The sequence below is a fragment of the Apodemus sylvaticus genome, chromosome 14 (assembly GCF_947179515.1).
Source record: "Apodemus sylvaticus chromosome 14, mApoSyl1.1, whole genome shotgun sequence".
In the NCBI taxonomy this organism is placed as follows: Eukaryota; Metazoa; Chordata; class Mammalia; order Rodentia; family Muridae; genus Apodemus; species Apodemus sylvaticus.
In genome coordinates, this window is record NC_067485.1 from 75875764 (window position 1) to 75901444 (window position 25681).

Consider the following 25681-nt stretch of genomic DNA (forward strand, 5'->3'; position numbering starts at 1 on the left):
GAAGGTAAGAATACAAACAAAGATATTACTTTCAGGAACAATATAAGAACAGTATAATTCCCAAGCGACCATGGGTGTTCTAGAGAATATCTTTAACCTACATGCTTATAAATAAAAATAAATAAGGATAGTATCAGTATCAGAATGAATAAAATAAACATACCTAATTTAAATTTCATATATAATTTCTACATTGCCTAAGATTTTCAATATTGATGATATTTTATATATTTTCTGTTCATTAGTTTATTTATGTTCAAAATATTTTGCCTTGTGTGCCCTCAGGCCTGTTTAGAAGCTGCTCCATGGAGTTTATAGTCTCTAAGATGTTTCCTGGTCAGCAGACATATCTAGGACTAATTCATTCTTCCAGGATTGGAGATCATTCAACTTTAATCTAACATAAAAATATTTGGTTTCCTACTTTCTTCCAGATGCTTCATTGGGGCAAAAATATCTACTAGCCAATCTTGTCTCTAGCTTCCTGAAGATGATTAATGAAAAAAGAGCCCCACTGGGCAAACAATCTCAGGTGTGATGAAGGGTTCACAGTGGTAAGTCTGAGATGTCCTGAGGATATCTAGCAAGCACATTATCTGATACCTGATGTCAGGAACATGATTTCCAATAAGGAAAAGTTACTCTGAGAGATGGCTGACATAAAATAGTCAATATTGGAATGCTCCCTTTTCCCCATTGCTCGCATCCAGTACTTAGAAGCAGTTTCCTCTTCATTCAGCTGCCCATAATATGAACAAATGCCCATAAATGAACATAATATCCCAAATGATGCACAAAATGGGATACATTCAATGGGAAGAACAGATAAATACCTGTCTTCATAAATATCCCAGATATGGCCTGACTTCATATCAATTTGTTCTTATTATTTAGTATTGACAATGATCCTATAAAAAATAATTAGTGCTCAAATTCTTAATTAAAATATAAGGAAAGTTGTCTTTAATTCTTTTACTTTTTTTCTGAATAACTTTGAACAAAAGACCATATCACAGTGATCTTTTAAACTCTGGTAATATGTCTGTATTTATATATATTGTAGCTTTGCTATGTTCAAAAGAACACAGTTTGTATATGGTGTGCTTCCCAAAGTCTATAATGTTGGGAGCTTAGTATTTATTTAGTGTGGTGATATTAGAGTTAATAGGACTTTTATATGATCAGATCTTAAGGAAGTGGATACTGCCCATAGGAGGGGTTAGAGTTGGTATCACAGGACCCAATTATTTCTTGAAAGAGAACTGTCATAGTCAGGGTGTGACCCTTCTTGTCTTGTCATGGCTATTTTTCCCACTCACACAAGTCCCGCTTATGAAGCTTTCCATCATGATGGGATGTAGTCAGGACAGAAACTTCCTGAGGAACTGCAAAACTATTTTGACTTTCTGCTTACAAAACAGTAAGCCAAATAAAGCTCTTGGCTAAGAAGTTAATCAATCTCAGGTATGTCTTCACAGTAAGAGAAAATGGATGACTACAGTATGCACTCACTTAATTCTATGAACCTACAATAAAGAATATTATTTCCTCATTAGACTTATCTTCCTTGTATTTATGGAAATTCAGTCTTTATATAATTAAAATAGATTCCAATGAAACAAACACATTACTTGCTCCAAAAGCACTTGGAAATTGAATTGTTTTTCTTCTTTTACTGGATCAAACTTGACTATGAATCTTTAATATTCATGTATTGATGCCATATAACATTTTTTTTCTGTATTTTATAGTAGTTATTTGCATTTATCTAAAGAAAAGGCAGATTGTATCTTAAAAGGAAAGTAATTTTAGTTATTGGTGTGATAGTGAGCATTTAAAACTAAATAGTATAGGAAAATCTAATTATAGTTTGCATACAGACTAAAGACACAGACAACCACACATATTTCTCAAATGCATTCTTTGCTTTCGTCTGGGATCTTCATAGAGTTTCTATTTTTTTAACTTATAGTCCTCTCAGCAATATTGAATTTTACCTTTTGTACAAGCCAAAACCTTGCAATTGTCTTAAGTACATAGAATAGGAGGACATGTCCATGAGTGAACGTGCCGTGAGTTTGGGAGAATTTTTCTTCTAAGAAGGCAGCAAACACTGGGGTTCTCCTTTACAGTCAAGGTATGGCAGCTCCCTCAAACATGATACACAATACACAAACATCTCGGGCATATTTTAAGATAGGACCTAGTAGGTTCACACTGATGGGTTAGATTTTTTTTTAAAAAAAAATTATAATGCATTTTGTTTAGAAAAGGGATTAAAGTATTTGCCAAAATGATTAGTGTTGACAAAATGGCTTAGTACATCTGGCAGATTTATTTTGGAAAATGGAATAAATTAAGGTGTCTAGCAAAAGATGGGCTATAGCCACTGAAACAATTTTAAGTATTTCAGAAACTCTATTTTTATTCACTTTGCAAAATGTGCTTAGTTGAACAGCCAGCCCTGTTACATTTCCATTTCTAAGCAATTAATTAAAATCCCAAATCATTTTTTTCTTGATCATGCCAGCAGGAGTCGGTTACCATGGAAATAGGAAGATCAGTGGTATTTGGCAGAGAGAGAGAAAAATGGCTGGCATATGCCTTTTATTGCAGAAACATAAGTGATGGTCTTGAGTAGCTTCTTGGCCCAGCAATAGGAAGCTCTGCTCTGAACAGCTAGTGTAGCAGTGACAATAGGAAATTACTGCCTGTCCTGGGGATTACATTTCATCCCCCAGGGATATCATTTGGCCAGTTGAAAAAGTCATTAACTCAGCTTTTTCATGTCTTCTATCTATAGGTTAAAACCCCAAATGTAATTGATTACAGAATGTTCTGTTGTGGCTAAGCAGGATTTCAAATCAATAATTGGTTATATTTCATAAAGACCCATCAAAAAGCATTTATGATGTCAAGCCAGTGTCAAGCCAGTATGCTTTAGCTCTAAAGCTCATTTCTAGACAATAGAGTGAATGAGGAAGGACTGTGATTAAAGCTGAGAAACATCTTAAAAAATGTTCAACATCATTAGTCATTAGGGAAATGCAAATCAAGACAACCCTGAGATTTCACCCCCACCAGTCAGAATGGCTAAGATCAAAAACTCAGGAGAAGACAGGTGCTGGTAAGGATGTGGAGAAAGAGGAACACTCCTCCACTGCTAGTGGGAATGCAAACTGGTACAACCACTCTGGAAATCAGTCTGGTGGTTCCTCAGAAAACTGGGCACGATACTATGGGAGGACCCCATTATACCACTCCTGGGCATATATATACCCAGAGGTTTCTCTAGCATGTAATAAGGATACATGCTCCACTATGTTCATAGCAGCACTATTTATAATAGCCAGAATCTGGAAAGAACCCAGGTGTCCCTCAACGGAAGAATGGATACAAAAAGGTGGTATATTTACACAAGGGAGTACTATTCAGCCATTAGAAACAATGAATTCATGAAATTCTTAGACAAATGTATGGAACTGGAGAACACCATACTAAGTGAGGTAACCCAGTCTCAAAATCATGGTATGCACTCACTGATAAGTGGATATTAGCCTAGAAACTTGGATTACCAAAGTCATAATCCACACATCAAATGATGTCCAAGAAGAACGGAGGAGTGGCCCCTGGTCCTGGAAAGACTCAGTGCAGCCGTATAGGGCAATACCAGAACAGGGAAGTGGGAAGGGGTAGATGGGGGAACTGGGGGAGGGAAGAGGGCTTAGGGGACTTTCGGGGAGTGGGGAGCCAGGGAAATCATTTGAAATGTAATATATATATATATACATATACATATATATATATATAAAATAAAAAAAGAAACCATCTTTCTTTACACTTTTCAGAACAGAAACTTATGGAATATCATTTTTTGGGGATTTAATTTAAACCTAACTTGGTTTACAGATAATATTTGAGAAAGAAAGTCATAATATAGAATATTTATATACTTATAATTTAATAAATTAGATATGGAATGAGGGAAAAAACTAAACCTTACTAAAGATGTGATTTTTCAGGATCTATGTGGGTAGTTTGATTTGTCAGTTTGCCAGAGTTCAGAATCTTCTGGGAAGAGAGTACCAGTGAAGGGTAGTCTAGATGAGCACTTCCTGTGATCATGCATGGCATGTGTCTTGATTATATTAATTAATGTGGGAAGAACCAATCCACTGTGAGGCAGAGGAATGGGGAATTACCTATGTTTAGATACTGGACTACATAAAGAGTAGAAAGATAAACTGATAAAAAGCATGCATGTATTCATTTCTTTCTGCTCTTGCATGTAGATGCTATGTAGTTAGATGTTTTAAGTCCCCAAAAGACTTCCTTGATATGATAGACTGTTTGGAACTGTGAGCTAAAATAAACCTTTATATCCCCAAGTTGCCTTTTATTTTTCAGGTTTTTTTTTTTATCCCAGCAGCAGAGGTAAAATGAGGGGTATATAGATGATTTTATGATGATATGATGACTGATGAACCACATGATCATGATGATAATTGTGGTGGTGGTGATGATGTTGTTTGATGGTGATGGTGGTGGTGGTAGTAATGATAATGTTTGGTCATTATAGTGATGATGATGGTGGTGGTGGTAGTGGTGGTGGTGATGATGATGATGTTGGTTATTCTCTAGATTTATTAAAGCTTACAAGCCAAGCAGCATTCCTAATGTAAAAGTATTAATGTCAATGTTTCTCAACACCATAATGAATATTATAGTATTAATAAAGGCAGTGAATTTTTAAAATGATTGGAATATTTCTGTGTAAGTGGGAGGGCACACGTGAAATTTCTGTTCTTTCTTGTGGCATTCATTCTGCTTTCTGTGACATCAGCCTATGTGCATATCTTGAGATTATTCACTCTGTACACAGAAACTCATCTTTGTTGATTAACTGCACCTCCTAGAAAATCAAATCTATATACTAAAATAAAAGATAAGGAAATGATGTTTTCTTATATTATTCAAGCATGATAACCTTGTGTTGTGATTTTTCTTGGGAGACATGGATGAACATCTCTTTGTCCCAAATCAAGGAGAGACCTAAGAAATGATTTCACTTACATCTAACTTAATGAACCTATTTATTGGGTTATTTACAGGGCTGGATGGTACTTAGAGGGGCATGCATGACTCCAAGGTAGATATGTCACCAGCATGCTTACCCCATAGCAGGTTATAGCTTAGGAAACCTACATCCCTAGAACTCCCTGTATGTCCTGAGGCAACTGGACAAGTTAGAGAGTCTCCTTTCCCCACCAATTCTTCCCTGACTACATTTACTTGGGGAGGAGCCTGGTGAATTGTGTAAGTATCAGGGCTCCATGAGACTTGTGTGTTATCTTTGCTTGCTGAGTTTTATGAATCTCCAGCCTCTCTTTAGCAGAGACTGTTTCTATTTGGAGGAAATCTCTATATAACATCCTGTATCCAAGTGAGTCTATAAAAGTCTATGAAGATCTCTAATGTGTATATGCCATGATAATTAAAAGACAATATTTTTTAAAACTGGCATTTTCTCATTAATTTTTCCTTATGCCTAAAGGTAATTGATACCTTGTTAGTACTGCCATTAGTAAATGTTATCAAGTTTTCCTCATAGTAAGATTATAGCAAAATATGTATGGATTATATCTATCACTATTTGATGATGATAATAGCTAGACATTATTGGTTATAAGATTTTTATCTCTCATTCTCTCTTTACTTTTCTTTTTGTCTTTTCATTCTATCACATTTATAAGATTAAAAAGTCATGGTTCCCTTTAGTTTATTGTATAAGGCAATTTTCCCACCCTGATTAAGTGTCCCTGTCAACCCAAACAGGTGTTCAGCTAGGCTATATGTCAAAAGAATATATGCACAATAGAAAAGGTGAGTTGGTGTGCTAATGTGTTTTCCTGTCAATCTGCAGAACTAGACTCCCAATCAATAGGCCTATTCCAGTATTTTAAACCTGGTAAAAAGTACCTAGGATAATAATTTAAATCTCAGGTACTTACCATGTATGAATGAATGAATGAGTGAATGAATGAATATTTGCCTTCTTCCAGCATTTCTCAACTTATTGGCCACAACATCATCATTGGAAGACTATGATTTCAAAGTTACAAGAATATTACATCATAATTTGAAGGATATGACATCATCTGTGTAAATAGATGAGATCACAATTGGAGGATATGAGACAACCAATGCAGTCACATGACATATTTGTATAATTATGACATCACAATTGCATAGATATGACATCATAATTGTAAGGCTATGATACTATCAATCCAAATGTATGAACTAACAATTGACATGTTATAATATCATTAATGTCCCCTTAGGGGCTGAGCGATCCTTTCATAGGACTTGCCTAAGGTCATCAGAAAACGGATATTTATATTACAATTCACAACAGAAGCACAATTACAATGATGAAGTCGCAAAGAAAGCAATTTTATGGCTGATGGTCACTGCATCTTAAGGAACTACATTAAAGGGTCACAGCATTAGGAAGGCTGAGAACTACTGTGGGCTGATTCTGCATAGAGAACTCTCCAAAAAAAAGTCCCAAATACTGATTCTAAGCAAGCTTTTGAACACTTTGTATAATATACAATATCTTTTAATTTAATACCTTAAAGAAATTCTTATCATTGTATTAATCTTACACTGAAGATCTTGTATGATATAAACAATTATAAATAGGATATATAAACCAATAACTACTTATTTTACCTGAAAAGTTATTTATTGGTATATATCATTTTCTATATACACTATCAGATACTACTAGGTGTTGGAACATACAGAACCAAGTAGCATAGCTATGAATCTTATGATTTGTGCTGTCAGGTCAACCATGTCTAAACATTATGTCCTGTGTGCTGCGGGAAGTAGTATCCAAGGGCCAGGTCTCGATGAGCCATGCTTCCAAGTGTGTATGCTCTTATCAATTCCCCTTTCTGAGATGTAGGCTGTGACACATATCTTTAACAATGGACTGTGGTAGATGTGACATCTCAGTGAGTTCATAACAAACCTTGCAGTTTTCACCTGGGATTCTTGTACTGTTTTGGGGCAAATTCCATGAGCCATGGAATATACTCAGTCACTTAGACTCTAGATTTCTCTATTCTATGTATATCTGTATTAGCCTAATGTTTATGGAGAGAGGGGGTAAGGAGTAAGCATGAAAGAATACTGTTGTGCTGGTTAACTAAGCTGAGGTCCTGAGACAGTAGAACCTGTCATCATATTTCCCATAGTCACCCGAACTATATGGTGACCCCAATCCCAGCCAAAAATCTCACAGCAGGCATACTACAGAGATTTTTCAGCTGCCATAATCCAATACACAGAGTCAAATGTAGGGAGCATAATAACTGTGGTGTTAAGAGTTTCATAGGTGCTTCCTGAGGATGGAATTATAGGTAAAGGACCCCAGCAAGCAGGTATTCAAGTGTTTTCTGTGATTAACTCTTCTTTCATTATCGACTTACTCATGAAGAATGGGCACTAAAAGTCCTATATTGGCACAGTTTTACAGATTTCCTAACAGAGTTTAAGTAGAATACCACTACCATTGTGTGTGATGTGACTACACTAATAAATAACCAACAATGTTTGCACATTTGTTATCATTTTGAGCAATGATACAGTGAGGTGACTCTGGTGACCAGATGAGAAGCAGATTGAGCAGATATTGGGGCAGAGCAAGGCAAGAGTTGATTGGAATATATTGCAGTATATGGTAAATATCAAGTCACTCAATTTTATATTTTAAAGTATTGAGGGGGTAATATTGTTGATACATAAATTCTTCCTACTGGTAACAGATTAATAGTGTTTCACAGTGAGAAAGTGGCCACTCCTCTTTTATAGAGACCTGAATTGTTAATTTGAAATGCTTGCATTTTAATATCCTATTTAATTTTGGATATTTACCAACTAGGAAGGAAAGCAAGGATGTTTTCTGTTCCTGACATTGGGTTTAGCAGGGCAGGAATAATGTTATCTATTAATGAGCAGAGATGTTAGCTGAAGAGGTCTGGCTATGTTCCAGTGTGGTTAATTAAATCCCACCTGCTTAAATTCTGTCTCTATTTTCAAATGAACATTCACTTTTACTTCTCATTGGAAAAAGTTGTTCCGTGTTTTGGAATGGTAAGGTAAAGAATTTCAGTTTACGTTGAGTTCATTAAGCCCCAGCTGCTGTCCAGTATTATATTTCTTTTCTGTTATCTGTGATGTCTTTATCATGGCCCTAGCAGGAGAAGCAGATATTTTCCCAATTAAAAAAAATCTCTGTAGCTCTGATGGTTAATATGAACTGCCAAGTTGATAGAATTTGGACTCACTATGCTAGCATACCTCTGCATGGGCCAGAGTAATGCATCCATCAAGGTTTATCTGAAGCAGGAAGACCCACAATGAAAGGTAGGTCATATCACTCTGAAGAATACTGAGACTTCATCAAAAGGGAGTGGGAACGCACCACCATGCATCTTCTTGTGCACCATCACCATGCATCTTCTTGTGCACCTTCACCATGCATCTTCTTGTGCACCATCACCATGCATCTTCTTGTGCACCTTCACCAGTCATCTTCGTGCTTCATGACTATGCAATCAATGAGATGAGGAGCTGCTTCATCCCCTGGAGACATTGTTCTCCATAGGGATTGTATTTACCAAGCTCACACAGATTCTTCCTTCCTCAAGTTGCTTATCATCGTTAGGTATTTTTGTTATCCCAAAGAGAAAAATAGCTAATATATATCTAAAAGAACTATTATTAATTTTTAAAATAAAAGGAACAGGTGAATCTAACGTGTTTAAATCAATCTAACCACACATTTAATATGATTCACAATATAAAAATACTGTAATTTCAGTGTGTACTTCATGACAATGAGCATGAGCTATTTTACACATTTTTCATTTTTTCTTAAGTGTATGGTTGGTGCAAGAAGAGTATCAAGCACGTTGGGACCTAGGGAGATGACTCAGGCAGTAATGTGCTTGCACACAAGCATGACTTGACTTTGGATTCCCAGCCCTCATGTGAAAACAGGGCAAAAGGTAGTTCCGGAGCTGGTGTGGGGCTCAGAGAAAGAAGGATCCCTGGATGTTGCTGACCAGATGAGCTAGCTGAGTGGTGGTCCACTATTCGTGGAGGGAGAGGAAGTATCTGAAAAGAATAAGGCAGAGAGCAACAGAGGAAGACAGCAGCACTGGCCTCCTGACCCCACATGTGTTGGACACACCTGTAGAATCATTCCCTTTGGTTGAAAATTGGAACATCATCAGTTACAATACTATAAATGCTATTTTGATCTTCTAAACTAAATAAATGTGAAAATTGAATTCAATGGAATAACTGAACGAGTTATTATATCATTATATCTTATATAATCTTATATCTTGTCCCTAGTCCACAAAGTAAGATACAATAAAAACAAAAAATAATGACATAAGTAAAATTAAAAAAAAAACAAACAAACCAAAACTAAAATATACTGGACAGAGTAAAGCAATTTTTTTAGTAGTTCTACTGTGCAACACTCACTCTTTTCTTTCCTCTTTTATTTGTTTATTTCTTTTAATAGTTTTTGTTTTTGTTTTATGTTTTGTTTTGGTTTGGTTTGGTTTTGTTTGTTTGTTTTGTTTTAGACAAGTACTCACTATGTAGTCTTCCATGTTTTGACCTTGCAATTTAGGCCTGGATGGCCTAGAACTCAGAGATCTGCTTGCTTTTGCATCCCCAGTGCTGGTGTGCACCATCACCAGGACTGTTTTACCATTTTTATTTTTGTTTTAAATCAAGCTCGTGAACAAGTCTTGATTTATGATTAGTAAATTTCTTTTCATAAGTTCATATGTTTAGATATACAACTTCATACTGCTTTTCATCTTTGTCAAATATCCATAATCAAATCTGATGGGCAGAGTAAATATTTTACAACAGTAACGAGCAATCATCCCTGAAGATATAGAAATTTTCAAAGGTTTTTGCTATCAAAATGATAACTGCTCAAGCATTGAAGTTTTTCTTTTCAGATTCAATCTAGATGCATTATGTGTCTCTGTGTGGAAAACACTGAGAATAGAGCAATTGCTGATGTAGTGATGAGCCTTGATGCCTGATAAGCTGCTTGGGAAGCAAACAAAAGACCTGTCTAGTGGTTAAACTACAGCATCTGAGTAGACGTTCTGATTTCTGCCATGTAGACAAAAAATAGTAAAACTACAAAGACAGACAATGTTTCATAAAATTTAGATCGCTGCAATTATTCTATATTATAAGAAAATTGTCTACTACTTCACTCAAACCCATTTTGATTATCTGTAAAAAGCATGAACAATCTTACAGGTACTAAAGTTTTCTACACACTCTACTTCACAACTCACAAATGGGTCGATTCCAGGTAGGTAAAGTAGTGGTATATTCTCTGGCATCAAAATAGGTCAAAGTTATGGATTATTCTACATATACTCTGATAATTATTGTGTTTATTATAATAAGCAGACTTTATTGTTTACATTTCTCAGTTCGTGCTTTTCTTTTCCTGGGTCCTTTTCCACAAGGCTGCAAAATCAACCTCTTTACCTGTGATTCCTTCCACATCATTTCAGACCATATTAAATAGACCCCTGATCTCAATATTCTTTTTAGTATTTCATATGTTTTCTCTCCATTGTTTTCTATTGTCACCATTAGATTCCTTCTGCTTTCTATATGACAGATGCATCCAAATTTCCATGTCTCACCATTAGCCGCATTTAAGACGCATAAGCGGGACTTTCGGGGAGTGGGGGGGGGGCTAGAAAAGGGGAAATCATTTGAAATGTAAATAAAAAATATATCGAAAAACAAGACGCATAAGCTTGCACTCATTCATCTATAATACAAGTGGCAGCAGATTTCCTTGCTTATTGCAAAGCTTGGAAATGGTTTCTAGATGTATTTCTAGAAACATAAATTCTTGGGCTCACTGAACTCTATAGACGTCACTCCGATTGCATCTTTGGTCTTTCCTGAATGTGCTGTCTAGGGAAAATAATTTTTTTTTTATATTTCCCCAGGAAAAGTTACACAATACAATGATATATGGGTTCTTGCAATAATTTCCTGCAGTTTATCTAGATAAATGAATTCTTTGGGCTTTTATTAAATGCAATGATGGTATTTTACTGACTTATTACCTATGTATTTTGATCCTTTAGTTACTGTGCAACAATGTTGGCTGGAGCTTACACTGCCAGGAGGTAAAGATTATTTTAGTGTAATTGCCTTTATAAAAGATTGATGCAACAGCATCTTGTTAAGTATTTCATAAAGACATTTTACGATTACAAGCATTTCACATCAGATATGGGTTAGGTGCTTTAAAATAGCAGATAAACACAATTATATATGCAAATTTAGAGATGATAGGAAAACTCCATGTTCAATCTCAAACTGTACCAATTAGGAGTTTTTATTGTATAATGTTTATACATACCTAGGTTGAGATATTATCTTGATAGTCATAATGTCTAGGTAGTAACAGGGCAGTGCTTATTTTGTAATAAAAATGGCCACTCTTCATTGATTATTTGCTGCAGAGCAGGATCAATACATCTAGAAACCATTTCCAAGCTTTGCAATAAGCAAGGAAATCTGCTGCCACTTGTATTGTAGATGAATGAGTGCAAGCTTATGTGTCTTACAGGGTTTCTCCAGTGTTACGGATCTGCTATGCAAAATGAGTGGGAAAGTAAAGTTTTTTGATGTTCAGGTTCAAGAGTCCATAAGTCATCACCTAATACTCACACTGCTAAAATAAGAAAGCCAAATTTTTTGAGTAAAATGATGACTAATTTGTATGAAGCAGTGAATGGAATTTTCCAACCCATCCTTTGTTTTGAACTTCTTAAATTGTTTTTTTTTTTTTTCAAGAGACCGTAATGGAGAAAAAGGGGGATTCTGAAAATGGACAAAGATATGCTCTGAATTGAGGCAGTTGGTCCCTTTACATAAAAGGACTTGGATTAATTAGATGAGCTCCATCTAATATTTTTTTTGTAAGTGAATAATAAGAAAGCTCTGCTCCAGACTAAGTAGGGATGGTTGTTAAAGGAAGCAAACTTCTCGATGACAACCTAAAAAAGGAACTGACAGGAAATGAGATGACTCGCAAAAGGCTGGGGTTATTATGCTCTTAATAATGAAGGCATTAGCACAGCAATTGTTAGAATTTTATCTATTCCATCATGAAGCAAGGATCTAGATAGCATGCAGTAATTAAAGATTGACTTTGATTTAGATAATCCATTTTAATTGCATTTTTAATTGTAGTGAAACTTTTATGAAGTACCATCTAAAAATGCTGATGTGGAAAGATTAACTAATCAAGATCAGGCCGTTATATTTGAATTACTAGAAAGGGGACCATGAGTGGTAAGTGTAAAATACATCTCTCAACTAACACACAAGTCCCTGTAATCTCATCTCACCTTCTGGGAACAATGTTTAACAAATTAAAGCTGGTTCACGAAGTGTCATACAATCTGGCAGCAAGGTTCTAATTGATGAAGAAATGGCTATTTTAATGATTCTTAACAGCCATAGAAAATTTCAATTACTGGGAACTGTGACAAAAGTACCTTAAGGCGACAAAATCATTTCTAACAGTTTCTGTTAACCAACTCAGGAGTCCTGGTGGACAGTTTCAGACCTATTCATGTGCTTTCCTCTTAAGTTTGGCTGAGGGGATAGGAAGTTGACTTATTCCTTGAATCCTGAACAAAAAAAAATTATGCTGAAAAAGTCAGAAAATGACACTTTGTAATATTAGCTGTTGGAATGCTGAGGCAGGAGGATTTCTTTGAGTTTAAAGCCAACCTACAATCCATGGTATGATCTTGCTTCCAAAATCCCCACAAATAGTAAAATCCAGAAATATAAAAATACATTTTCTTGTTTGGATCACCATTTAATACTTTAAGGACATTGTCCTCTCTAAAACTTCCAGCGACATCAGGGTTTTGCCTTAGTACTACAGTGAACTTCAATATATGGAACTAGTTCATATTCCTGCCAATAACCTGGTTCCTTTTCTTACCCAACCTCAGCATTTCTCACATATTATTACAACATAGAATAAGTTTTAGTTTCTCATCATGAACAGTGGGTCACAGTATGATTTTACTATGGACTTATTTCTATGCTTTCTTCTAGGTTGAGTGCTATTGTATCCTCTGAGCTTAGCATCTCTCCGTTTCCTCTCTAAATATGTCCACAAGCACATTCAATTACAGTTTGCCCATTCTGTACCTACATATCCATAATTTTCATGTCTGTTGTTCAATTGTTTTAGGTCAAATCTAAAGTCTAAATTCATGACTAGTTGATTGAGAAGTATAGATTTTTTTTCAATGATTCCATTTTGTTTATTTTGTAAGGCTTTGTACCACAGTGTAAATGTGGAGGTCAGAAGACAATTTTTAGGAGTCATTTCTCTCTTCCCAGTAGGTGAGTCCTAAAAAGGGCAAGCTCACCACAGGATCTCCTTTCATTTCTGGGGATAAAGTCAGGTTACCTATGTGTTTATTCACATCAGCAAACACTTATTGAGCCCTTGTTGTACGTACACAGAATAAGTTCAGTCATATAACCTAAGTCTTTGAGGAATTCTCTTATAATGCACAGATTAAGGCACATTTCTCTAGAAACCATTTATTGAATACTTGCCATAATATAAATCCAGCACCATAGTAAATGGCTATAAAAAGGTATTATGTGAAGAGATCTCAAAGAACAGGCAGAATCAGAGGTTTGCCAGTCCAATCCCTGAGAGCTAGTGGCTTATTTTTCTAGGCCTTTGAAGCCACAGAAATGGGCCAAAGCATTGAGATTAGAAGCTTACTGTCCTCCACTTTAGTGACCAATAGCCTCAGGACTTGGAAGCTGTTGTCATTCTCAGTTTCCAAGAGTCATGAGCAGCAGCAGCAGCAGCAGACAGCAGCAAACAACAAAAGGTATTTCCTGCAAGCCACGGTGTGTATTTCTACTTGTGTCATAACTCTTGTACTGACCTTAGATGTCTGGATACTCAGTCATACAGTGACAATGAAAGAGTCCTCAGATCAGAATGTCAGGATCATTAACCATTGACCAGTGTTAGTACTCTGAAGGCCTGTACTGTTGGAGACCCTGGCTCTTACAGCTTTACTGTAACCAGTGACCAGGATCCACAGCTTACTGTCAGCATCTCGGAGTTACTGTCTCCATCCCTTCTTCTCATAATTTATGACTTAGCTGACCTTTGCAAGTCTTATTGCTAACTACTACTGCTACCACTGTCAGGGCTTAGGTAGCAGCTTCTCCTACCGGCTTGCTGAATTCATCTTTGCTCCCACTCTGCTGCTGAATCCTATATCATCTGCTCAGAGTTTGCTGACTCTATTAATAACAAATCCCAAAAATCGACAAGAGAGAGTTGAGGAGGAAGAGTATCTCTTCATTAGTTCAAAGAATGAACTAAACATCCCCAACTTCCAGAAAAGGAATATAACAAGGTGTTTGTGTCAGTTGTACAAGAATACCATGCCAGGAGTGAGTGTATGTCCACCAAGCAGAGCACTTTCTTCGTACAAATGAAATGAAATGTTTGCACTGATCACAGATCTTCTACTAAGCCACCAGAGAAGTGCTTTCTCTGGTTCGTCTCTGGTCTGGGTGAAAATGCCTACCATGTCATTCAGCAGCCCGTAAAACTTTTCTTGGTCAGTTTTGCTGTTCAGACAAACAGTGTGCTTTTCAGATCATGCCTTTAATTGTGGTGTTTCTCTGCAGTTCCTGGAATATCTACAGAAAATGGCAAAGTATTCAAAACAGCAGAGCTGTCATGAGTACATCTGGCTGGCATCTTGGTTGATAGCCCTTCACTTAAGAGAGCTGGTGGGGACAAGAAAAGGGTATAATGGACTCAGTAATACAAATTAGGTCTCAAGTCCTCCCAAGTTCCCAACATCTCAGTTGATTTCAAAGAAAACTAAACATTCGAAGCAGTGCCTAAATTAACACCTCGTCATGTATAGTAACAGAAATTTAAGAGTATTAAATTGTTCTCTAAACATGTTTAACTCCTGTCCTGGCACACTAGAAACAGGATAGGTCTTGTTGAACCATTTCATAGTCAGCTGATGCTGCAAATATTGTGTGTGTGTGTGTGTGTGTGTGTGTGTGTGTATTTAACTCAGAGTAGATGTGGAAGCCAAAAAGCTCAAAATAGTCCACTGGGTGCAGATAGCTTTAAAGGAAGAGGGATTGTAAAATATAAGAAAATAAAGATAGAGAGAGGGAATTCTGGGAGCAGACTGGTGATAGATGAGGCAGTGGGACATTTCAAGAAGGCCTGACTGAAACATAGGACATATAAAACAGCTAGCTGGAAACCTAGGATCTTCCAATCCAAGAGGGAAAAGCCAATTAGAGGAGTCTGCAGTAAAGACGTGGCATGTAAAAAGAAAGGGAAACACTTGGAGATAAAGGTTTCAGTGGGGATAGTGAGTTTGAGAAGTACAAAAGGTAAAGTTTGGCTTAGTAAACACAGAAGAAGAAGAAAAGGACAGAATGAAAAATTGATAGTAATGGGAAAAAATTTTATCTTCCTAAGCAAGATTTTGAAAAACTAAAATATAATAAGATACCTTCCTTTTCCAGTGAGCATTGATTAACATAGGAACATTATTGATAAAGATTTATGGAAGCATGATGACATACTGCACATTGAAAAGTGGTAAAATTTGAAAAGACAGAAGTTATGAAAACATTTGTAAAAGGATGATTGGCTAAATAATGTACATAAAATTGCATTTTCCATCTGTATGACAATATTAATAATATGATATAAAAGCATGATTACCATATCCTTGTGTCTGAGATAGAGTGAAATATAAAATGCGTGCCTTAAATGCCTGTCATTATAAAGCTGCCATGTATAAAAAGGAGAATATTTAATGTTATAAATTGTATTTCCCAACCTAATTTTTAGCCAGTAAAATCTTAATAGATTTCTTCATCAACAGACCTTGATAAACTGATTATGAAATTTAGACAAATGACTAAGGAGCCAAACACTGAAATTCATAAGATAAAATAATTATCCTATGACACAAAAGCCACATAATAATACTGGCATGTTTAAGAGTGTAACTTTAAGGCTCGCGAAGACCCCATTATACCACTCCTGGGCAAATACCCAGAGGATTCCCCAGCATGCAATAAGGACACATGCTCCACTGTGTCCATAGCAGCCCTATTTATAATAGCCAGAAGCTGGAAAAAAACCATACATCCCTCAACCGAGGAGTAGATACAGAAAATGTGGTATATTTACACAATGGAATACTACTCAGATCTTGAAAACTATGATTTCATGAAATTCTTAGGCAAATGGGTAGAACTTGAAAATATCATCATGAGTGAGGTAGCCAAATCACAAAAGAACACACATGGTATGCACTCACTGATGAGTAGATATTAGCCTAGAAGCTTGGAATACCCAATACACTATTCACATATCAAATGATGTGCAAGAAGAAGAAAGGAGAGGCCCCTGGTCCTGGAAAGGCTCAGTGCAGCAGTGTATGGGAATACCAGGACAAGGAAGCAGGAGCGGTTGATTGGGGAACAGGGGAAGGAAAGAGGGCTTATGAGACTTTTGGGGAGCAGGGAACCAGGAAAGGGGAAATCATTTAAAATGTAAATAAAGAATATAGAGGAAAAAAATGAAACACAGAAGAGAGAAGGATGATAAGTCTGGAGAGCTCCTGAGAGCACAAGTATAACAAAGCAATGTTTAGACTAATGGGAAAGAGAGGGAGAGAGAGGGTAGCACGTGGATTATGTCTGGAGACAAAGGAGAAACAGCTTTGCTACATTTCACCAAAAAACTCTTTTGTAAAAATATAATAAAAATTTATTTGGTTCCAAAGATTAAAATTCTCTGTTTGTCATAAGATCGTGAGCAAACAACAAAACTAGGGGTCTGGGGTGAGGAAATGAGATGGTAAGCAACAAGTAGAAAGTATAGAAAATGCTGTCTCGGGAAGAAATTTAAAAGGCGGGGTGCTAGCAGGGCAACTCTACAATAAATGGACACTTCTAGAGAAAGGAGCAAAATGCTCAGTAAGCTTATTTGCAGGTGCAATATTGTCACAATAGGACATGTGGAGGTTCAAGTACCAGCCAGGTAACATTTGTTCCAAGTAGAGTAGCCACTACCAAAGTTTAATAACAAGTATCAGTAAAGAGGTATCACTGGAACCTGTGAACATCTGTATGTTTCTGATAGTAGAAAACTAGCTCACCACCTAAGTGCATCCACACCAGGCTTGTAACACAAATTGAATCATATTTACATCAGCTTCTAAAGGCTGGGCTACAGCGGAGTTGGCATAGTTCTCGCTCAGGATGCATAAGCGTCCGTGGGTTGAACCCAGTACTACATAAACCACTCAAGATGGTACACTCTGTAATCTCAGCAGCCATGAGGAGAAGGCAAGAGGTTTAGCAGGTCAAGGAAAATCTCTGCTAGTTCATCCCAGGAAGTTCCATGCCAGCCTGAGATACACATGACCTTGACTTTAAAAATTATAAAATAGATTTACAAATATAGATGCTAATATTGAGCTGGCCACAGGTATGCCATTCAAGCCACAGCATTAAAAAACAAAGCAGCAGAAAACAAAACAGAAAAAAGGCTACAAGTAGCCCCTGGTTTTCCTTAGGGTACTTAGGATCCTCTAACAAAGCAACAGAATATTTTCTCTCAATTTTGGAATGAAGAAGAAATACAAGGCTAAATGATTTAGCTTCTTTCTATTTGGCTTCTGTGACTTCACACAGTTTATAGATGAAAGATAATAGAAAGATTGAATAGATGGATAGCTAGATGATAGATAATACTATTTTTCTAATTCATTCATAATTTAATTAATTGTGCATGTTTATGGAGTACAGCCTACGTCTGAAACCCATGTGTACAGTGCACGCTATTCAAACAATGGAGGTAATTACATTTCAGTTGCCTTATGATTACTCTGTATTTGGCTATTCCAACTTAACCCTTGCAGTTACTAGTAAATGGCATGCAGGTTATTGGGAAAGCATCTATCTGACTGCTCTGGACTGGAAGGCACAATGTCTACCGAGCTCTGTTCCCATAGCTGCTTTGTTTCCTCCTCTCCTTTCCTCCTCCAGGTCCACTGAATGTGTGGTAGACACCACTTCCCAATAAGCTCTTATTCATAGACATTAATTGTGCAGAGTTAAAAATGTCATGATGACACCCCGAGGTACATACACACTGCCTCTGTCTATTTTTTTAAACCCACATTCACCGATTATGGCCATCTCCCTTCACACTCTTAATTTGCCTTTTAACCAAAATGTGGCCCCTTCTGTTATGTCTTCCTAAAAAAAAAAATTTAAATTTTGCTAACAAAAAAGAATGTGAAAATTTTCTCTCTGAGTTTGGCTTATTCCATTAACACGATTAATTCAATCTCCAGCCATGGTTCTGCAAATGCCATAACTCTGTTCTTCATTGCTGGCAAGAAAATATTACATATCCACCTTCCTTAGCACTAATACTGAGGACACACATTCAGTTTTTGTCTCTCTATGTCTTGCTTCTTACCATTCTCGTTCACTTATCATAAAAAAACAGGATTTCACCCTTTTCTATGCCTTTAAATGTGTCCATTCAGATGGTGCACATTTTAGCTATTGATTAGACCTAGGCTGATGTCACACCCTACATAATTTAAAGGGGGCAGTAATAAAAAGAAGTGTTCAGGCATCCCTTTGATAGGCAGAGATCACATGTGAGGGATGGGTAACAAGGACTTAGAGAAGCCATTTTGTGATACTCACATTGTTGCTGTTTTGAAGGTTCATCATTCTGCATAGACTGTACTGATTTACATTCACACTGACATAGAGAAGGCCCCTCAATTTGTGACTCCCTTTAAGTCTTGCTATGTACTAAAATCCTTATGTCCTGGCACCCACATTGACTGTCAGAACTGGGAGATGTGAATTTCAGGACAGACTACTTAGAAGCATCATGTAAAGTTCCAAAACAAACCAAGAATATATATATATATATATATATATATATATATACACACACACATACACACACACACACACACACCTACACACACACACACACACACACACACATACATATCACAAATTTCTATACATGTTTATATTCTGGCTCTCACCATCTTTTTACCCATTTCATGTTTTGTTTTCGGTTTTACTTTGTAATTTTCTGAGTATAGCCAAAGCTCCCCACATGGACACGGGTGTGCAGTTCTCCTCTGGTACTCCAATAACTCACTAGGGGCTACATTACTCTAAAGTCAATGACTCCCTCTCCCCCAGCAGCCAGTAAGTGCTTATAGCTGTCCTGGATTGTATGGGACTCAATGAACTCTTACCTCTGACTAGATATTAACTAGCTCAAACTTGTATAGATCCTATGTGGAAAACAGTAGCTGCTGTGAACTCAAATGTCGAGTCAACATATCATACCCTAAAACAGGGGTCGATGACCTACCTCACCATCATCTGGCGCCTACATTTTTTCTGTTCCCTCTACCATAATGCTCTCCAGATCTTGGACAAAGGATGACATGCTTACCCTGTTTAAGGTCGATCTTAGCACCTTGGTCATCATAACTCTGCATTAATAACAGTTTTCTCCTGGGATGAACTTCTTTGATCAAGGCTGAAGACAGCCCTAGCCCAGGGGTACCACCCTCCTCTCTGCCTCTGCCACTGAATGGAATGGTTTTTCTTGCTTGAGAGTCTTACCGGGGTCTCTTTCCTAAATTATCTTATACATCCTTTGTAAAAAAAAAAAAAAAAAAAAAAAAAAAAAAAAAAAAAAAACTACAAAAAAAGCAAGGCCAAATTAATCCAGGATATAGGTCACAGAAAACGAGAGACCCTCAGGACGTCTCAGTGGTAATGTTGATGTTCCATTTCTCACAGGTTATTGGTGGTTACCTGGCTATTGCAAGCTAGAGACGATTGTTTATTGGTTAAAAGGATAAAACAGATAACTAATTATTTGTAAAATGTGCCTGTGAATTCTGTGCATAGGAAGTTTTTATTTCTATATACTGAGCTGATTGTTTTTTGCTGGATTAGGAAAATACTTTGTTTCCCAGCAAGCTGCATTCTGTTTTTGTCATGGTAAATGGGTGTGTAAGTAAAGCAAAGGTAAAATGAGTTCACATCTCTGGACAAAGCAGTCAGCATAGCAAAAGGGCAGATGGCATTAGCACAGAGTGCCTTGGGCTTCAGGAGTGGGGATTGTAATTTTCTTTGCCAAGGATCTTCCCTAACAATTAAATAAAAATAAATCATATTTCTACAGAGCTTAGTTACGATCTTAAAAAAAAAACAAAACCTGGCAGGGAGTATTTCTTCATCTGAAGGTGTGACTGCTTGGTGAGCACCTGTCAGATTAAAAGCACTGACTTCCTTGGTGAGGTTTTATTTATTGTCATTGTTAATGAGCCTCAGGATGAAGTAAACACGAGCTAGCAAAGTCAGGGATGACTAACACCTGGGAAAACAAAGGAACACACACACACAAAACTCAGATCTGTTGCCTTATTTCTCTGTAACAGCTCAATTTGAAATCAGACATTAAAGGTCTATTGCTTTCAACTTTGCCTTTTGATAGTGCACAGAACACTCCAAACCTACATTGTTTTGCTTCTAAAGATTACAGAAGAAAATGTCTTTTAATTTATAACTTTCCCCTAGGGAAAGTATCCCAAAGTATTGCAAAATATATATTGAGGTGGTGATAAACTGCAGTAGGGAGTCATTTCAACCCCAGTGAAATGTATTTCTATGTGCTGTTCTGACAATGCCCAAAGGGTGCCTCTGATTCTGATGTCACCAAAACTCTAGAGGAAACCTCAGTGTCAGAGATATAAGGCAGCATGGAAAAGATATATGGATGTAGAGTGTATTGATGCTATGATTTGTTGTTCTTGAGGATGAAGAAGGCCTCTGACGATCTGGCCGTTGACACACTGGAGAATGATGTTATGCTGCAGGTGAACAAGAATCCTAGATATGTCATTCATGAGATGAGAACCGCTTACTGTTTAGATGTTGGGACAAGTCATTGGTGCATGTGTGCTATGTTTGTAGTTAATGGTCATGTGACTGAGCACCAACAGACAAAGTAACTTGTCAGGCTGAGGGAGAAGACAATGCAGAGGGCTGAGAAAAACAATGGACGCATTTTCTTCTGTGTACTAGATTCTGAACTCAAGGAAGAAGTTGTTTGAAATGTGGAAGTAATCACAAAATCAGGAATAACAACAAAGTCAAACAAAGTCCAAAGATATAAACAAGTGTGCAGGAAGGAGGCAGTAGGACTGCATAGAATTTGCTTTGCATGTTTTCTTTAAAAAAAAATGTTTGCACAAGAGTTAACAAGATGACTTATTTTGTAAGGTGCTAGCTTTGCAAATGTGAGTCTACAAGTTTGATCTCTAGAACCCATGCCATATAAGGTGGTTTATATAAGGTGGTTTGTATCTATAATTCCAGAGCCAGGGATACAAGGTAAATTCATCTAATGCATTCATTGGCTTCTCAATCAAGCCTAATTAATAAGTTCTAGGCCAGTGTGAAACCCTATCTCAAAAAACCAAGTAAACTGAAAAATGACACCAATGTTATTGTCTTCTAACTTCCATACAAGCCTGCACATAAGTGCATATAATTTTCATACATACAAGATTGTACATGCACGTGCACACACACACACACACACACACACACACACACAGAGAGAGAGAGAGAGAGAGACAGAGAGAGACAGAGAGAGAGAGAGAGAGAGAGAGAGAGAGAGAGAGAGAGAGAGAGGTAGAAATACAATGTAGACATGGAAATGGACTTATATACAAAGACAAGCACAAAAGAGAAACACTTGCAAGAGCTGAGTTAACAAATGAACTTAACATGGGGGAATTAAAGCAGCTGCATTGCTAAGTCAAATCTTGGGAGGAAAAGTCTTGGAAAGTTGGCCGAGTCTAAGTAATCATGCCACAAAATGAGTGTACTCCCCAGCAGGTAGTTTTGAGGGATTAAGAGCCAGAAGTACTCCACCAACTTCCTTTTCTGTTTGGAATATTGTTTCTAGCCTGATGTTTCAGGGTCTCCTTGTGGATGGCATGTGTAAGTCCACAAAACACTAGCAGAGAATATTGTTCACCACATTGTCAGGAATTCTTGTGAATTCAGTTCAACATGCAGTCATATTTCTACGTACTTATTTTTATTGTGATTGTTGCATGTATTAATTGTACACATTAATGTGATTCACTACATTTTCATGCATGGAAATAGATGATATACTGTGTATCAATTATGTCTTTCCATCCTTCTGGTTTAGACCCCCTTTGTCCTCTATGCTCCTTTCTCTGGAATCTTGTCGTCTTCCCATTCCCTACTAATTTCTATCTGTTTTCAGAACTTAAAAAAAAAATCCTTTCTACATGTGACAAAAATGAAGTATTTGTATTTCTATGTCTGGCTTATTTAACTTAACATAGTGTCCTCAGGTTCTATTTTCCTGACTTTGGAAGAGTATCAACATCTTCATGGATGAATAGTAGTACTACAGGATTTTTAAAACACTTTGCTTTTATTTTAAGAAAATATAAAATAAAATAACTCAATTGACATTTATGCAGTGATGTTTTAGTACAACGTATATGTGTTAATTATTTTTGTTATAAAGAAACACTTCCATTGGCAAGAAAGAGATGGTGCTAGAACATAATACAAAAAAAAATAAGCAAGATACCTAAAGATATTCTATATTCTCTGTCATGTGGTGACAATTTTTTTCCTTTTTTTATTAGATATTTTCTTTATTTACATTTCAAATGTCATCCCTTCTTCTCTTTGCCTCTAAAAACCCCCATCCCATCTCCCCTGCCTCTGCTCACTTACCCACCCAGTCTTGCTTCCCTGACCTGGCATTCCCCTACCCTGGGGCATTGAGGAGCCTTCACTGATCCAAGGGCCTCTCCACTGTAGAGCAATGAGGCAGGAGGGCAGCAAAAGGAAGGAGATGTTAGAAGGGGGTGGAGTTATGAATATAAGATAACGTGGTCACAAGAAAGAGATGAAAACATTGACCTTCCAAATATACAGAGAATCTGTTGAATCACACAGGGAGTGAGGTGCACTGCAAAAACCTGGATCTGACTCTACAAGTGTCTGGGCTAAGGCTTCATTGTGTCCCTTGTCTCAAGTGTTTGTTACAAATGCCCCACTCACAGGCAGTCTCCAGTCATTGTAATGCCAGCTATGTCAGCACAGCATGAGGAAGAAGTTCTCTCTAAGGCGATGTTCTTCTGACAGAGCTCACAGTATTGAGTTTATTATACCTGATTCTTGTGGTTCCATCCATACAGTGAAACTCTCCTTACATGAGTCTTACATTATGTCTAAAAACTAAATGACAACAAAAGCATGGCTAATAAGAAAACATCATTATAAGACATTCTGCTACCAGAGGTCTATCTTGGAGGCACTTACTGGCTCCAAACTGCAAAGGCTTGATATAGAAGAGTGGTTCTTTTGGAAATAGTTTTTTAAATATTGCCAAATTCTTTTTGGGGGATGCAGGGAGATATATTGTTCCTTCACATTTCTGGAATAGATAGTATCATTTTTTATTTGTAGGGTGGCATATTTTAAAAAGCACATACTTGTGACGTTGCGGAGATTGCAAGGGAGGAAGGATGCAGTAGAAGGAATCAGAACAGTTAAAGGAGAAGCAAGGCACATAGGGCCTCATAGCCACAGAGGACTTCGGCTTTCTCATTAGATGAAGAGAAGCCAGTGAGACGCTTTAACCACCGTAAATTACATGATTTGTATCTAAAAACATCAGTTTTTTTGCTCTACTACAAATATGAGAGAACAAAACTTATGTATTTCTTAGGTAACTGCAACCATCTAAGCAAGGGACTATAAGGTCTGATAAATGTCATACTTTGAAAATTCCAGTCAATATTTACCCATGGGTTGAATCTGAGTATGAAAGATAGTTCACATTAGTGACCCCAAAACACTTGGCTAGAGTAACTTAGCAAAACAGAGATTCTAACAGACTGGGAGTTTGAATTCTATGCACAACATCCAAAAAATGAAATCAATAAGCAATAGGGATTTAACTGTGACTATAGGCCAGAAGTTGAAGCTGAAAATTTGAAGTTAAAGGTAGCAATGCAACAAAAGTTGATAAAAATCCTGAATTTAGAGAAAAGATGTAACTGAACATTGTAGGTAGAAAAGAGAAGCGACCTATGATCTGATACTTGGAATACTTCTCATTTAAAGGGAATGATCGAAAACAAAAGTCAAAGATTTCGATAATAAATGACTGATATTTTGGCAGACACCATATATTGATGAGCAATGTTTCCACGCTTGGAGGTTTCAAAACAAAGTAAGCTTGAAGAATTGTTAAAGGGAACACAACTGCTGAGATTTGAAAAGTATTTTCAAGATTTTCTTATATTTCTCATAGAAAAATGAAACATGCTTGCCCCACACTTCTGTTTAGAGTGGAATCCTAGATTGGTGATAGGAGCAGAGAAGAAACCAGGAACGTGGTTTAGAAAGCTTCCAGGGCTGGTAATGAACACTGTTTGTTCCTTCAATCTGCTCCACAAGCATAGCTCATGGAGATGTGAGTTGTATAAAACCTTAGTCAAAATAAGGATTATATAATCATGGCTTTCCTATGTAAATAACATTGGGTGAAAAATTAAGATATCTTCCTGGATATTATCAAAATTATAAAACTTCATCCCCAAACAATAAAGTTGTGTACATGAGCAGAACATGCTCATTTATGAATAAGTGTATCTGCAGAACATTTGCACCTTGACCCTCATGCTGGTAAGAGCTAGACCTTGCCAGATCTATTGCTTCAGGAGACACAATGCATCACAGAGTAATGGAGAGGGCATTGCTTTTGCTTGAGAATGAATGTGGACAGCTCTCTGGGTGTGCTCTCGGATTCCCTCTTAGAGAACTTAATATCCTTCTGCTAATAAAGAGACAAATAGCAATCATGGTGGAGGCCCATGCCAAAGGAACATTTTGCTAAAAACAATTAAATCAAATTTTAGTTGCGAATTGTTGGAGTAGCTTTAGGCGGTGTCACTTACATGGCCTCAAATAATGTCTCCAATGTTGCAGAAACAGTGATTTTTCTCTCTGCACTAGATGCAGAGGGTTGGGTTTATTTTTTTCCCCTTCTCTTCCCTGAGCAAATCCGCATAACAAATAAAGTTACACTTCAAGACAGGATTACTCAGACTATTGGCTTTGAATGCCAATGTTTACTTTAAGAAAAAAATGAGACTTCTGAGAATTCAAATAATATGTTTAAATATTTCCAGGCTACAGTTCTGTGTGCATTTGTCTTGGCGCTAGTTCACCATGAATGTGTCAGGTTTAAGGAAAAATGACTCTCCAGCCATAGCTGGATGTCTTCATCCAGTGCGTGCAGTTTGATCACCACACTTCCATGGACTTCTTCAGGGTTGCTATTTGCTGAAAG